The sequence below is a fragment of the Podarcis gaigeae genome (assembly GCF_964106915.1).
Source record: "Podarcis gaigeae genome assembly, chromosome: 7".
Taxonomy (NCBI): Eukaryota; Metazoa; Chordata; class Lepidosauria; order Squamata; family Lacertidae; genus Podarcis; species Podarcis gaigeae.
In genome coordinates, this window is record NC_139683.1 from 37599401 (window position 1) to 37617170 (window position 17770).

The following is a 17770-nucleotide window of genomic DNA, read 5'->3' on the forward strand; positions in this document are numbered from 1 at the left end:
GGGAAAAGTCAATCCAACATACAGGAAGAGACAGAATTTGGGTGACTACGTAAGATTATATTCAGGTCATACAGATGCACCATGTCTAATAAATAAATGTGTTAACCTTGAAAGTTAACAACCCTACAGTAATGGGGGAGAGGGCCCCCATTCCAGGGGCCATTGGATGTGTCAAATCTCCCTCTCTGGTGGCAGAGGGAAAAGTCCACCATTGCAGAGAAATATACAATGTTGCAAGTCCCTTCTGCAAGGATGTGGGAAAGTCCATTATTGGTTCTTCTCCAACAAGGAGGATACATCAGGTAACCACCTGATGGTGGTCATTCTGGGAGACACCTCCCATTCCCTGACACACTACTCCACCCACACTTTCCTCTGATGGCACAAGCCCAACAGGGCATTGGATTAGGCCATCGGTAGGCAAACTAAGGCCCAGGATCCAGCCCAATCGCCTTCTAAATCCGGCCCATGGACGGTCCAGGAATCAGCGTGTTTTTACATGAGTAGAATGTGTCCTTTTATTTAAAATGCATCTCTGGGTTATTTGTGGGGCATAGGAATTTGTTCATTCCCCCCCAAAGAACATAGTCCGCCCCCCGCAAGGTCTGAGGGGACAGTGGATCGGCCCCCTGCTGAAAACGTTTGCTGACCACTGGATTAGGCCGTTCATCCACCTTTGTTTCTACCCTGTTAGATTGCACCTTTAGTTGTTTTAACATGCAAACACGATTTAAAAAGTGCATGTCCTGCCTCTGCTTATTAACCTGCTTTCCCTCAAAATTCACACACCTCTTTTAAGTTTGACTCTATCATAAAATGCAACAAATGTTTTATTTTTGGAAATGATTTATTAACAAGGTGTGGGCTCAGCTGTTTTAGTAAACAAAACACTGAATGTTATAACAGTGCACCAATTCTTTGTACTTAGCACCTCCAACCTGATTATTTATTTAGCAACTTAAAAGAACATCATATTGAAGCCTACAGTCCAACTAGTCACTATGAGAGAGTTTGCAACTCAACAAGGCAATGCTACAAATCAAAACCAGGAAAAGACATTAATACAAGAAGGCCTCATTTCAAAGGGGGATGAATTTTGGGGCAAAATTAACTGCAGTAGTTCACACAGTTGGCCAAATACCAGTATCATTTCTTAATTTAGTATTGTCTATGCTGTTTGATGTGGGTGGGCCTTTTTTACATTTCAATATAATTTTAGGTTTCTGGTGTATAAAATGAATTGTGTTTGACATTGTTTTGTTATTTAGTGCTGGTTTGACTTTCAGTATGAATTTTTTTCATTGTTACATTTTAAAGCTGTTTTCATTTAACTTATTGTACATAATCTAAACAATCTAATAAATGTTGATATACGAGTTTTGCATTTAACTCCTTATATGGTCATCTACTTGTAGAAGCAAGAAGCCATATTGGGTTGTGAGTGAAAGGCACCTCTTGCCCCAGATACAATCACAGAAGACAGCTTTCTTAGACCTAGAAAACAGGCCTTCCCCTATGATGATGGTGGTCCTCCTGTGGAGAACCTTGTATTACTGTCTGGGTACCAACAACTGATGCTGCAGGTGAGCCACCTAGTAAGATTTTGTTTCACCTTGGAAGTAGTTGTGCCGGGAGTAATTCCTCTAAATGAACTGCTTCCTTTCACATCTCAGGCTCATGCAAACTCAAGCATTTACATCATGAAAAGATGCAACTTTTTTGTGTAGCCAATTTCTGCAAATGCCCCTCAGCCTCTTACAAAATATTAGTTAAATGTATAAGGATTTCCCTCCATCTAAGATGTAGTGTTGGGCGTTTATGAGTTTTCTCTAAAACCTTCCCCTCATCCAGAAATAATCTCAACATATTAACCCTCGTCATTGCAGAAAACTTCTCCTGGGGCAGCCTTCCTAAATGCTGACCAAAAACAATAGATAAAGTATACTTCCCAACAAGAAGTTCAGGGTTCCAACCCTAGGCATTATTACTGGGAAATATAGCACCCTTCAAACACATGCCTCCCATTCTGAACCAGCAGCAAATTTGGAAAGCTACAGCTGTAAGGACATATATAGAGTGAGAACATGAGAACAATTTATGTAATATATATTTTATACCAGCCTTCATACAAATCCCAAAGTAGTTTACAACAGTAAAATACAACTTAACAAAACAATACAGGAAAACAAAGTAAAATCACAATAAACAAACACACTAAATTCATCATTACCAGTCAATGCCTTGCACCAGTGATCCATCAAAGGATATGGCCCGTTCAGTTGTTCACAACATGCAGAAGAGCATTTGGCAGGAATCAGGGTGAGGGCTTTCCCCCCCCCTCTTGTGGCACCTGGTCCATGGAAATAAGATGGACAGCAATTCTGTTGTGTTTTCAGGAGGTGCCAAAAACTCAACAGAATTGGTGTCCATCTTATTTCCATGGAACCAGGTGCCACAAGAGGGGTAAAAAAGCCCTCACCCTGATTCCTGCCAAATGCTCTTCTGCATGTTGTGAACAACCGAACGGGCCATATCCTAATATCTCAATAGCCAGTCTATATGGGTGAACACGTTCCTTCAGGTTCCAAACTGCTTAAGGCTTTGTAAGACAACAAAACCTTAAACCTGACCTGGTAGCAAACTGGCAGCCATTGCTGCTCTTTCAGCAATGGTGTTACATGACCATAGTAGGTTGCTCCAGCTAGCAGCATTACCACTGCATTTTGCACAGCTGCAGAAGCCTCGTGGCGTAAAGGGTTGGTGCATATGGCTGTTAACAAGGTTAATGGTTCAATCCCACCCAGGGATGGTTGTGGGCAGGATTCCTGCATTACGGGGCATTGGACAAGATGACCCTCAGGTTCCCTTCCAACCATACAATTCTAGACCAATGTCAAGGGCAGCGCCACAGAGAGCACACTGCAGTAGTCTAATCATGAGGTTACCTGTGCATGGATCACTGTTGCCAACCTATCCTTGTCCAGATACAAAAGTAGATAACACACCAAATGAAGCTGTAAAAAATGTTCCTAGCCAGGCACTTGGGGCTCCAGTGTTAAAGGTGAGTTCCCCCAGGGCACACACCTGCTCCCTAATTGGGAGAGCCACCTCAGTCCAAAACAGGGAGACTAACTCCCAGAACTGGGGACCACCACTCACAGCCAGGGTCTCAGCTTTGTCAGCATTCAGCTTCAGCTTGTGGCCCTCATGCAGACCACCAATGTATCCAGGCACTGGGCTCAGAACTTGCACATCTGCACATTATTCAGTTGTGACAGAGCTGTGTGTCACTTGCATCTTGATGATACAGTACGCCAAATCCCCTAAGCACTGTTAAACCGCTTCAGAGACAGAATGGTACCCCGTGGCACCCCACAGTGGAATAGTCACAGTGCCAACATATAGTAATGTGCATGTGAAGTAGACCTTATTCTCACTTAAATCAAAAGGACTTGCTTCTGAGTAAAATATGTTTAGCCACTGAGTCATTCTAGCAAGTATTTCTGTTGGAGGAACAGCAATGTAAATGCAGAAACAAAAGCTGAAAAAAATCCAAAGAAATCAATCATAAGCACACACAGTCACACAACCTTTGGCTGTATGAAACTTAGAAGGCTGTAGAGGAGGAAAAGGTCAGAAGCAAGGGTCTCAGAACAATGGATATGGAACAGAGAAGCTAGGAAGCCACTGAAGATAATTTCTGTTGAACGGAGCCCTAAGTTATTAATAAGACAGCATCTCTTTGACCTAGATTTTTTTTCCTAGCTACAAGAAGGAAAAAGACTGCATTTTAAAAAGAAGAAGCAGCAACATATTATACACCATACTGAATTATATTAGACAGATATGAACAAGTAAAATTAAAAGAATATCTACACTCTGCTGGATTGCATATAATTGAAAGAGTGCTTGTACTTTGGGTCAAAATCCAGTTTATTTGGACTAGGGTTAAAGATTTATTTTCAAACTTATTTGATTTCTTCTTTCTCTTACTGTTGTTTAATTAAATGTTTACATGTAGGAATCCCCAGCACAGTAGTATATCTAGATTTAACTTCCAAGAGAGATGCTTGCTGGATTTTTGTTTTATTTATAACAGCTTTGATATTAATATATATTATCTCTGCAACAGATTAAACGTTAGGCTATCAAAAATAGTTTGCATTCTCATAATCTCATTTATTTTTATAATGATTAAAAAACAAACAAACCCAGAAACAAAGCTAACACAAAAATTCAGGGCTTTTTAAAAAAACCACCCCAAAGTAATAGAATCTAAATTGAAAGGCCTTCTAAGGGAGATGTTGAACCTGTGGCTCTCCCTCAAAAAACCTTAAATGATCATATAATAAATCTCCTATTGTGTTATTCTGAAACATATTTTGAAAGCCAAATTCATCAGCATGAGAGAAACAGATCTATACTGGAATGCACTTTTGAATTAACAGTGTATCCAAAGTTCCTAATTTCCTTTTTTAGTATACAAAACCATATACATTTGGCTGTATGATTAATCAACAACAATTTCCTCCTGAACTTATTATGTGGATTGGAACCTAAATTGAGACGTTGTGCACGCAAAGTCCATAGTCAGCCAGGTGATGAAAGTGAGCTGCTTTTAGGGGGAAATGGGCATTGATTCTTTATATGTTAACTCCTTATTATCAAGTGAACTCTCACAGATTGCAACAAAACTATATCCAATAACTAAATTAAATAAATAAATAAATAAATAAATAAATAAATAAATAGCATGTAAAATTGCAAGGTAATATTGTGCTGCATGGGTAACAGCTGGAGAGATTCTGAACAGCTGTTGCATCTGAGATTCAGTTGCAGCATCTGTACTCTCCATAATAACAATAATACTTGGGAGTATCAACCCAAACTACACTACAATGTGATAGAAATATGTATTAGGCACCATCAGTATGCATGGAATAACACTACAAGCCAGGAAGAACGGTCCAACAAAAAAGTTGTCTCCTAAGGCTTGCTGAGAACACTCCAATACATCAAGCTACCAGAACTGACCTGAAGGCAGCTTGTTCTCTAGATGCTTGAACCAATAATTAGTTGTTGCTATGACCACACTACCTTAACCCCCTACCTCATGACACGCCTCTGAAACACAGCATGAAAACTCACGTTCTACCTAATGCAGACTCTGAGCTAGGAGTCCTCAATCCAGGGGACATAGAACACACTAGGCAAGTGTAGGACCAAAACAAATCACAAGCTTCAGTGGAAATTTGAGGTTGGGGAGGCAACAGGCTTTATTCTTTCACCTCTGCGGCTCCAAGTTTCAGAGAAAGCTTTGAGCATACTCAGCCCCTGGGGTGAGCAACATTGTTGAACCCTGAGCATCACTATTTAGAATTATGGTTTTAAAAATACAACTCCAAGAGAGTGCAAACATTAATGTCACACACACACACACTGTATACTTACGAGGGGAGCACACAATTAAAAGTATTTCACTAGTATCATAGAATTATAGAGTTGGAAAGAACCCTGGGGATCATCTATCCCGACCTTCTGTAATGCAGCTGTCCCATATGGGGACTGAACTTGAAACCTTGGTGTCATCAGCACCATGCTCTAGCCAACTGAGCTATCTAGGCACACAATCTAAGGCTCCAAAACTGAAAATCAGCTTCAGCCTTCCCAACTCTGTCTCTGTTCCCTTTGCCAGTTGAACAATACTACAGCTGGACCAACATTTCCAAGACCTCCAAGTAAAGCAAAAGTGGGGAATCTGTTTCCAAGCCCCCATATGCAAGTGGTGGGTGGGACCAAAGGAAAAAGTGGCTGGAACAAGGGAAGAAACATTTAGTGACAGTAGGCTAATTTCTACACACATCCACCTCTATTTTCCATCCAGATAAGAAAGAGTTGCTATTGCAGTTCTAGGACACATTCCAACCAGACAAGAGCACTCAACAAGGGTGGGAAGCAGAGTTGGTGAGTAGGTGTTGCCTGAGGAGAGTTCCAAGGCCAGAGAGAAAGGCCCATTTGGCCTCTGGACCCAAGGTTCCCGACCCTAGCAGTGAAGATACAGTATCTTAACACAAGAACACAATATAGCAATTTGGAGTGCTATCTAGTCATAGCTACTATAAGAGACTTTCATTAATGCTTCTCATCTCTGTTGTCCACTTTCCTGACACTTCGCAAATACAAAATTTTATCAGCATTTGCCTTTTCCCACACTAGCTGCTCTTCCCGATTTCCCAGGAACTGACCAAAAACAGGCACAGAGCGGATGAACCTGGCAAAATCCCAAGCCAGAGAAAGAGCGAGCCTATTGGTAAGCACATCTGGAATGAGTTATTTCAATGCGGTTCCTTTTCCCCTTATGAGGATTACATTTTAATTGAACTGGTTTGATAACTTTCATGTTTAAAGCTGGAAAAGTGAGTCCATGGCAAAATATTCACCCAGTTGCTCAGCCATGAGAACCCAGGCTGCCACCCACCTCACTTCTTATGGAAACCCACTGGTAGAAAGTTTGTATCGGAGTTATCAGATTATTGGAAAAGAGAATGGGGTTAAATGAAAAGAGCAAACACACAACACACAGCACCTTGAGCAGCAGCAAAACTACACAAATATAGTTGATACTTTACTTTAGCATGTCCTCACATACTTCCGTTCTTATATCCCCCCTCCTTTTTAACCCTTTTTGCAATTACCTCCCATAGTTTAGGAAGCTGCCTTAGGCTAAGTGACATTACTGGTGTATTTAGCTCAGCATTTACATGGACTTGGAAGCAAGGACTACCTGGAGATTTTTAGATAATGGGACTCAACCTGGGACTTTCTGCTTTGCATGTGCTCTACCACTACAACTACAGCTTGCTTGTGCGGGGCCCTGGGGGTGCAGAGAACAGTAATGTTCAGAGACTGTCACTTATCATTTAGGCAGGTATACATGATATATTGATGGATTGTAAGATGTTTCTAAGGTTCATTTGATAGAGCAAACTCTTTTCGCACAAAAGCATGTTAAAATTAATAGATATTAACCAGCAAGTCCTTCTCTGCACAGTTAGCAAATTTTGCTATTCCAGTCACTAGGATAAGTATTATAAAAGAATTACTGTAGTTCATGGATAATTTGCAGTAGATTGCATGTCAAAGGGACTCTGTGGGAAGGCTCCATGAGCCCAGAGGGTGTGGCAGGTAAGGCAGCACATGGAAGTTATCCAACTCATTGTCCTTGGGAATCCATAGATCTCCCAAACTAAAGTAGTTTTTACTCTAAGGAAGTAACATATTAGCTTCATAATGACATAAAACTGAAACCATCCTAATAAGAGCTATCAAAAGACTAGTAAGAGTACACTAAATTCCAAGAGATAAAAAAACAAACAAACTCAGATGCATTTCCATAGCAGAAAAATATTTAGCTAGCACAGCAATTGATTCTATGCAAGTTACTCAAAAGTAAAGCCACTAGTTTATTTAGTTATTAAGTTTATACCCTGTCCTCCCTCCTAAAGGAGCCCAAGGAAGCAAACAAACAATAAAACAATGAAAATATCTTAAAAACTAGTTCAATTATATAACTCACAATGTGTTTGTAGGACTGCAGCCTTAAACACCAGTCCCATATATTAAGGATTTGGTTTCACTGGTTTCTCAATAAAAAATAAAAGAAGTCAAAATTAGACAATCTTATTTTTTGGAGCGGGGTGAAAAGAGAGTAAGGAACATTCATTGGCTCCCGACAAATAAATATCCTATCTGGCCTTGTAAATTATCATATTAGTGATAGGAAATCCTTTATGATTCATCGAACAAGTCTCTTTCCTGAAAACACATGCCAAAAACGTGGACATCAAAGGGATGAAGGAACCACGCTAAATTCATGGCACTTTTTTTTATTACTACAAATATACATACATGAACATTCTTCTCAGTATACTAAGAACTCAGTGCCCAGTGATATTTATCAAGCAGCTGCAAACACATCTGTACACAATGGTGCTCCTCACATGACTGCCTCTCCCCATATTGGCAGCAGCTTGTCATCAGTTCAAGCAGTGAGTATCATGGTAGGAGGTGGCCATTTTTTAAAAAAATCAGCAGGATTTCTTGCAAGTGGAACAAGGCGCAGGGTTGCAACCCAATGGCATGCCCACTTTTAAAATTTGCTCAATATACTATACTTTTCCGTGTATAAGACAAAGTTTTTTTACACAAAAATAAAGTTTTAAATGGGGGGGATCTTATACATGGGTAGTGCAGAGGGGGGACAACAACGGGCAATTGGTTGCAGCTGCAAGCAGGACCTTGTGATTGGGTGGGTGAATGGAGTCTGCTGCAAGGGCTGCTTTGGATTGGCTGCTGCTTTGTCAAATGGGTGGGTTATTAGCGGATGCGGCAAGGGCTGCTTTGGATTGGCTTTGCCAATTTGGCGGGTGTCGCGATTGTTAGCGTTCGTCAGTTGGGTGAGTGATTTTCGGCAATCTTCCCCCATTTTCTTTAATTTTAGTCCCCCAAAATAGGGGGCATCTTATACATGGGGGCATGTTATACACAGAAAAATATGGTAAGTGCAAGGCATGGATCAAATGCATTTCTTTACTATTTGCACTTGCAAGGCTGCAACCAGGCATGTATAAATAACATTTCCATTATGTAGCGCCAAACCACATTACGGTGAGGGAAAATGTAGAAAGTTGTCAAGCTAGCAGTTCAGCTATACTTCTAAACTCAAAGGGGTAACTCCTTAAACGTAAGCCTTTTATCTTCTCCAATTTCATGCTAAATTTTACATTGATTAAAAGTGAGGAGGGGGAGCTTTGTTTTATCTCATTTCTACGAAGCTTATGTTTTAATTCATGGAACCTGAGGGGGGGGTGTATTTTATTTTACTAACAGTGGGATTACAGAGTTAGCAAATGCTGTGTCACCAGTTATTAATTTTGTCACTTTTGACCTAAACGGAACAGTCTCTTCCTGAAAGGAAGGATTGCTCTTGGAGTTACACAATTTCATAGATTCATAAAAACAAAGACAGTTCTGTTGTAGTAGTATAGTTTTGCTGTGGGCAGGAAGAGAAAGAAATGGTATCTACTTGTCTTATAATTAAATTAAATAAAAGGAGGCAACAATAGATTTGCAGTCTTATGGCTATAAACAGCCATGAATAGACATTAAAAGACTACCTTAAATCAGTATTACTTTGAGGCTTTTACAAATGCTTAATTTTGCTGCAATATAAATCTTTAATATCTCACACAGTTGATTTGATAGTAAGCAAACAAGAGGTAAGACTGTTTAGGATCAAAATGTCATGCAGCATCAAGAGTAAACACAAGTGTGTCTATACAGATGAAAGTATGCAACTGTTGTCACCTGGAATACCAATGGAAATACAATATGAATATTGATAAGGGCGGGGCATTATTTATAACTACACAGATTTCTCAACATTCACTATAGTTCTGGGGATCATGCCTAAAGCCAAAATTGGTCATGGGTTCAATGGCAGGTGGGATTGCCAAAGTCTTCCCCCCCCCCCCAGACACTGACGCCTTTCCACCCCTTGTTTGTTTTTTGCCAAGCACATAAAGCGGAATGTGCACAGGTTAAATGTGCATATGTTGTGTGCTTATTATATTTCCTTCTAACTGAATGTACATTATTTCCGTTGACAGAACAGACCACAAAGCTGCATAGATGTCCACATGGAAAATCCTTTCTACATAATGGGCTGTAGCCAGAAGAAATCAGGCATGCTTTAGTTGGCTCCTGCAGAGCAGTGGTTCCCAAACTTCCTTTCGCCATGAACCACTTGAAAAGTGCTAAGGTTCCTGGCAGAACCTTGTTTTCTGCCTGTTGTAGCAACTGTAATGCACTTTGCTAGATGCTATATGATCTTTAGTTGTATTTTTATTGCTTCTTATTTTCTTATACAGTGCTACCTCAGTTTACGAACTTAATCTATTCCGGAAGTCTGTTCTTAAACTGAAACTGTTCTTAAACCGAAACGTGCTTTCCCTAATGAGGCCTCCTGCCGCCGGTGCCCTTCCACTGTTCGGCTTCCATTCTTAGACTGAGGTAAAGTTCGCAAACCAGGATACTATTTCCAGTTTTGCGGCGTTCTTAAACCGGTATAGTTCATAAACAGGGCTGTTGTTAAACCGAGGTAACACTGTAATGCATTTTATTGTAACAGAATTTGAATGCCATCAAATTTTATGGAATTCAAATTGTAACTGTTCTTCACAGATATGCTGTGGACCACCTGAATGAAGATTGTGGACAACTACAGTGGTACCTCGGGTTACAGACGCTTCAGGTCACAGACACTTCAGGTTACAGACTCCACTAACCCAGAAATAGTACGTCAGGTTAAGAACTTTGCTTCAGGATGAGAACAGAAATTGTGTGGCGGCCGCAGCAGGAGGCCCCATTAGCTAAAGTGGTACCTCAGGTTAAGAACAGTTTCAGGTTAAGAACGGACCTCCAGAACGAATTAAGTTCTTAACCAGGGGTACCACTGTAGTTGCCTGTGGAACACAGTTTGGGAGTTGCTACTCTAGAGAGCAAAACTAGCCCAGAAAACAATAAGAAGAGATCTGTGTAACAAAGAAACCAACAGAAACTAATGCAAAATGAATTTGCCCATCCAGCTGAGTTGCAAATAGGGGTTTTGAAGGTTAGATTCAAAGCAATAACCATGGTCATTAATTTTCACATCAAGTATTTCCATAGAGTCCTAATCTCATGTCCTACTCATCTATGCAAAGCTTACTTCTGAATCTGCATAGAAGTACAAAAGCCAGCATTCAGATATGAGAGTGAAAATCAACCTTGTTCCACAAAAGTCATCCTAAAGGTTTTACATGATTTTTTGAAGTTTGACGATTCAAGACTGAAGAAAATCCTTTGCTGCCATGATCTTGGAGTGCTGACATTGCATGGCAAACACCTCAGCACAGACTTTCTTAATCTGGGATCTTGAATACATCACAATGCTCTAAAAACATAAATGGATATATATATATATGCAACTTGTTGTCTTGCAATCTACACATTTATTTATTTTACTGCACTTTTCTCCTGCCTTTTTGTCAAAGAAGCTTAAGCGGGGTGGCTTCTCAATCCCATTACCACATAAGTAACATTGTGTAGTGAACAGGATACAGTTTTCTCTGTAGCGGCAGCCCAACTATGGAATGCTCTCCAAGCATCAACAGTTTACTTTTCCGTGTCAGCTGAAATACATCTCTCTTTCAATAGGCTTTTACAGATATTTGATTCCATTTGACCAGCTACAAAATAATGGGTTACCTGTCTGCTCTGGTAATAATATAGTTTTACTTGAAATGAAATTTTAATGGCTGTATCTTATAATCAACCACTATGATTTATCAATTACTTCTCCACCTCAACATAGGGCAAATCATTATCATGCTTCTGAGAACATAACATTATGAAATGAAATACAAGATTTCAGGCAACTCATTGGTAAAGGAATATTGCTCAATTGACCAGTCAAATATTATCAAAGAGTAGACAAGTATTTAAATCATCAACTTAAGAGAAGTGTGCATGAGACACTGACATCACTTACAAAACAGAACCAAGTCCATCAACTGTTATTATGACATGATGAAATAAAATGGTTAACTATTTTAAGGGAAATTACCAATAATGTTCTGTAAATACAAAGGTACATAATACTGAAGAGAATAAAGAGTTCTTAGTTTTCATCATGGAATCTCAGGAAGAGCCCAAAGAGATATTTTAAAAAATGAAGTTAAACAAATAAAATACAGAGTACATATGAAACACACATGTTGAATGCACAGCAAAAGCCAGATTTTAAATGTGGTGAAGGTAACACTAAGCAGACGTCAGGCCAACACAAGCATTTTTGCTTCATATTATCCAACTCAGATGCTTCAGTGTCATCACCTTTCTCATCAGTATCCCCCACCCTCCTCTTGTATACTCCTGCTCACTGACACAAGTCTTAATCAGGCATTCTTCACAACTTAAAACTGAGATATGCGGATATCAGTCTTACGACAATGCAAGGCTTGAAACTGATTTCTGGCTCTTGGAAAGTTGATTCTGCAAGCTGACCGATTCCATTCCGCACTAGCAGCAACACAATAATTTCTGCCACTATGGCTGATCCATAAGGAAGTTTCCACCCTTTCCACTATCATGAAGGAGCAAGCTGCCTTGATTGATCCGCTGGAATTTCACATCACATTGTTGTAGCAACCAAGAGATTTCCCTGTCCCCATTTCATTATTTGCTACCTCCATCACAATTGTCTGATCGTTTTACAAATGGTTAAGACTTAGGACCCTGGCATTCCTGAAGCTGACTGTGGCAGGGTGCAGCAAGGAGCTCCTTGTATTTCCTATCAGGAGACATCATGACTGATGTACATCGCCATTTCCATAAAAAGGATACATGACATATATCTGACTACTGTGAAACCAGTGCTCAGTTGACTGACTAACAAAATAACCTCTAAAGAGCTAGAGAATATATAAGGAAGTATAGTCTCTATGTATCTTTTTAGCATTTTTGCCGCACTAGGTTCACCTCTCTGAAAAGAAAGAGCATCCCTTTGAAATCTGACCAGTTACCAACCTTTTATTTAAAAAAGTTACCCTCATAGGAGCCTAATTTCATGCAGTGTTGTGACAGATGTGTACCAGATTTGGAACAGGACAGAAGTCTGGGTTAGAGGAAGGAACCTTGTGTTTATTCATTCATCATAAAAGAATTAAAGCACATTGGACAACCCCAAGATCAAGTCATAAATATGTACTCTTTCTAGGCCAGTGTTGTTATAGTTTTAAATTTTATTAACAGTTTTTCAAGGTCCTGTAAGGAGCAGCTTACTCAGGACCATTTAAGTGAAGCAAAATTGCTCAATGAATTAAATTAAAAAAAAGTATTTCAGACATACAACAGGCTCAAGACAAATTCTTGATGTAAGGAAGAACTAACCTGGATTTATATTTGCACTGGCTCAATAGTTTTTCCACTGAGTTTGCTGCTCATAACATGTCCTGAAGTCAAATGCTTATTAATGCAATTTCTCTTGATACCAGTGAGATTTTTTTTTTAATGCAAAACATTTTCGCTTCCATTTTCACAAAGCTACTAAAAGGTCCATTCAAATATTGCAGCCCACATGTGGATAGCAATGAAAAATGCTTTTGCAGAGGGCAAGAGATGCTCTACAAACAAGGATGCACGTGGAATGGGCATGAAGAGTCTCTTATACCAGTGGTTTTAGAACTCTCTGTCTTCAGGAAACCTCTTCTGCATCAACTTATCTGCCAGGAATACATACAACTACATACTTCCTACAGAACATTAGCACATGACCAAAAAGTCCTTGTATACTGTAGGGCAAGGTTGGGAAACCTGTGACCCTCCAAATACTGCTGACCTAAAACTTCCATCAGTTCTAGTCAGTTATGACCAATGGTCAGGAATGATGGGAGTTGTAGTTCAGCAATATTTGGACAGACACAGGTTCCCCATCTCTGTTGTAGGAGATCATGCACTGCAATCATCAGGCACTGGCCATACATTTTGAGTTCCACTGTTATCCTATGTGCACCCATAAGTGTGCCTTAAATGCACCCAACATCTTCTGGCAAAACTGTTCAGGAAAGAAAGATCAATAATGGAAGACTAAATGTAATGAACTTTGTCTAACATCATAGGTCTTCTCACTAAAGAATGCACTGATAAGTTCTCCAAAAACACCAGGATTCCCTAGAAGGGTTTTAAAACTATGACTGGGGAGGTGGCATGGAGTAAATAGCTTTAAGCCTACTGTATAGAATGCCACCACAAGCAAGAATTTTACATAGCCTCTTCATGAGGCCCATTCATATCTAAGCAGTTCTAGTACATAACCTGTTGCCTAACTGGTTGAATATTTCATGTTTTCTTAAAAGTTACTATAACAGCCCTATGCAGTAGGCCATTACTGTATTCTTATCCTCACACTACAAATGGGCTCAGTTAGGTCAGGTGGTTAGAGAATGGTGTTGATAATGCCAAGGTCATGAGTTTGAGCCCCATACGGGCCACCTGCCTATGAACTAGGTGACCCTCAGAGTCCCTTCCAACTCTACAATTACATGATTCTAAAAGGGGAGGGAGAAAGTCCCCCCCCCCCATAAATTAGATGAGATTTTAAGTAGAATCTTCCCACATCACAACTTATACTCCTAGCCACTATACCACATCTATGGATGAGACTGAGATCATAATATTGCCATTACAAGGACCTGCACTAAAATGAAATGACACTGATGAAAGAAGTTTGGCAGGCAAGTATCATGGATGTTTTAGGTAAGGAAAGCCTGTGTGAAAAGTCCTCCTTTGGACCCGTGCCATTACTAGAAGTCTAGGATACTGCCTTAACACAATTTATTCAGTTGCAACTGTAACTCCAGTTCCCACCTAACAGGTGCACCTCAAATGTGAAAACACAGTTGTCCTCCAATAATGCAACCCTATGGATGTTTACTTGGAAGCAAGTCCCACTGTGCTTAGTTCCACTTACTCCCCAAGTAAATGTTCCTAGGACTGCAACCAAAAACACTGCTGAACTATTAGAGAGAGAGAGAGAGAGAGAGAGAGAGAGAGAATATATGACATTAAAGCTGAAAAGCTGCACGTGATCCCAGCCTCGGGATGCAACAGTGATACTAGCAAGACTTTGGAACCAGAAGCTGCTGCACCTGGATCTCAGCAACCAACAGCTCTTCCGCTTCCCAGGCAGAGCCAACAGAATCCTTTTGGCAGCTCTGGGTATCCAACCTTTTGCTATTCTCCTGGAATTACTTCCATCTCTGGAGATCTGCAAGGAAACAAGCCTGCCTCCCTCTACGCACTCGCAGATAACCCACCCTCCTCTCTGCAGCACAAACCCAGTTTACACGAGCAACCTCCCCCCAAAACCTGCCCCCACTTCCTGCTTCTAACCCAAATATCTCCGAGAGACTGGAAGAACAATGCCCTTTTGGAGGGGGGCTCAGTCCAGGTGGTTGGCGCATGCACAAAGCAAGCAAGCGCCCCCCCCCCACTTTCCCTCAGCTGCTGCTATTTCAACGGGCAGCAATGTTGCTTGCTGGCTTGCTTTCCTGTGCTTATGGCCATTGCAACAAAACAAGGCACAGGCGCTCCAGTCAGAGCAGCCGAGATGTGAGGGGGTTGGGGAGGGCAGACGAGACGGAGCTGTAGCTGCGCCAGACAACGAGCGCGACAGACAGCCAGCCAACCTTCTCCACACACCCCTCCGGTATTCTTCCGCCGCCGCCGCCACCGGTCCCGAGGCGCCCGGATTCCCTCTCCGTTTCTCTCAGAAGCACCCTTACCTGCCGCGCCTCTCCTCAGAGATACCAAGCCCCGCGCCAGGCGACGCCAGCTCCCGTGGAAAGGGGAGACGAGGCGGCGAACCGCTGAGGGGGCGCAGCCCGCTAAGCCGTCCCGCCGGCGCGCGCGGGGCTCCCTCCACGCGCTGAATGAAACTCTCCCACGACCGAGCTGCTGCTGCTGCTGCTGCTGCTGCTGCCACAGCTAGAGCCGCTGGCTGCGGCGGCGGCGCCGAGCTCCGTCCTTCCCACTGCCTCGCCAACGCGGAGGGGGAGTCGAGGGAAAGAAGCTGCCTTGCTCCGGGGCTGCCTTTTCTCCATGGGCGGCCTCGCAGGGTCTAGCCAAAAAGCAGCCAGAAGCCCCGGTTCGAGCTCCGGCCTTGAGCTCTCGGGAGAGCGCGGCTGGGCCAAGGGGCTGGCATGCTCCTTTCCCCGCTGCCTCTGGGGCCCCCTCGACTTCGGGATGGTTTGGTCCAGGCTGAAATGGGGAAGGGGGCGGGGCGGGGGATGCTGCTGCCCGCACACAATAGGCTTGAATCGGCCCCCTCCGTGTAACGGAGCAGACGCTGCCGAGAAAGCGGCCCTCTCGCCATCCCTTCCCTTTTCTTTTTAAAGGCAATGCTCTGGGTTTGGACCAAGACGTGTGAGGGGAGGAAGAGAGGGAAGGCAGCCAGCCAATGCAGGCGTCCAAATAAATGAATAGTAAGCCAGGGAAAGGTCCCCCCCCCCTTTTCCCCTTTAAACCAGTCATAATTTGGATTGCGAGAACTGTGACGATCTATTCTTCCGCATTCGGCTTTGTTGTTTTAGCAGCATGTGCGAAGCTGCGCAAAGTGATTTGCGCGCAAGCCCTCGCCCTCCCCCGAGAACTAGCAGCCTAAAAGCCTCTGCGCTTTTCCTGCGAAGTAACATCGGTTCAGTTAAAGTTTACTCTCAGGTTAAAAAAAAATATATATAGGATTAAAGCTTGAGAAAGAGGGTGTTTTCTCACACTGGTTTTGTGTGGCCTGAACCAGTTCTTAGTTTGGCCTGGTGTTACTTTAACTTCTCCCCCCCCCCCCTCTTAAAAAACAGAGGCTAGGATGCCAATTTGAAACTCAGTGTAGTATACTGTCCGTTTAAAGCTGGCGCTAGGAAACTGAATTCTTCACACTCTCTATGGATGGTAGGTATCCGTGATTTGTAAATAATGAGCCAATGGCCAAATGTTTCCCTGCAAGGCATATCTCATTGGGGTCAGATATACTTACAGTGTACATAGACTGCAGTCTTAAAACAGGTCTACTTGGAAGCAGACACTATTGAATTTAATAGGACTTACTCCCTGGTAAATGGAAGTAGGATTGCAACCTAAGTCCCATCATAATTACAGTGGTACCTCGGGTTACAGATGCTTCAGGTTACAGACTCCGCTAACTCAGAAATAGTACCTCGGGTTAAGAACTTTGCTTCAGGATGAGAAGAGAAATCGTGTTCTGGTGGCACGGCGGCAGCGGTATGCCCCATTAGCTAGAGTGGTGCTTCAGGTTAAGAACAGTTTCAGGTTAAGAACGGACCTCCAGAACGAATTAAGTTCTTAACCAGAGGTACCACTGTATATACTGACTCGTTACTACCATGCTTCATTTTGGTTCCGCCCCCTCCTTATAAAAAAAATGTATGAAAAGGCCCTGCCAATGCAATTCCAGTAAAAATGCAATCTCTTAGCCTGCTATTTCAGGATGGGAGACCATGGTTGAAGGTGTCAGTTATGACAGTCCTGTAGTGTAGTCAGTATTTCAAGTCATTGTTGGGGCTTTGGATGGAAGGGGATACAAATTAGCCAATCAGGCTGCAGCAAAGGTCAATCTACCTAAATTGTTTTTGATTTTCCACTATGTTGTATAGAATATTAATGTGTTACATTATTCCCATCCTTTCTATGTATAGCACATAGTTCTATATATATGTATATTTTTAAAATGTGAATTGCTGGAAGACCCTTAGGGTGACAAGTGACAATTAAGCTTAATAATAAAAATATAGTTCCTCAGAAGTCTTCCCAGCTCAATGAAAACCTTAGCTGCATGCAGCAGTCTTATTGCTTTTGAAGGTAGAAGTGTTGCACTTTTAATTCCCCCCCCCCCATATCACATGAAATAAGATTAAATTGAGAAAGAGCAGAAACCATTTTGCTGCGTTCTCCCCCCTTTTTTTAGGGAAGGGGGCTTGTTGGTGCACCTGGAATGAAGACTTGACATAGGAATATGTTTAAAGCTTATATTGATTAAAATATAGCAAGGGCAGCTTGCACGAAACCAAGCAGAAGTGCAGGAAAGTATAACCTGTGCCTGCTGCTAAAGGCCAAACCACCTCAGAACAACTCCCTCATGCAAGTTATCCTGTAGGAA

The 17770-nt window shown here is 41.9% G+C and overlaps 1 protein-coding gene across 1 annotated transcript in view; it reads right to left on the reverse strand.

Annotated features, from left to right (window-relative positions):
- FAM110B (family with sequence similarity 110 member B) overlaps nt 1-16058 on the reverse strand; it is a 73516-nt gene extending 57458 nt beyond the window's left edge. Inside the window, exon 1 of the mRNA XM_083747946.1 lies at nt 15384-16058. The gene's annotated coding sequence lies outside the window, so the exon portion shown is untranslated. The remainder of the gene's footprint in view (nt 1-15383) is intronic.
- Between the last annotated feature and the right edge of the window lie 1712 nt (nt 16059-17770).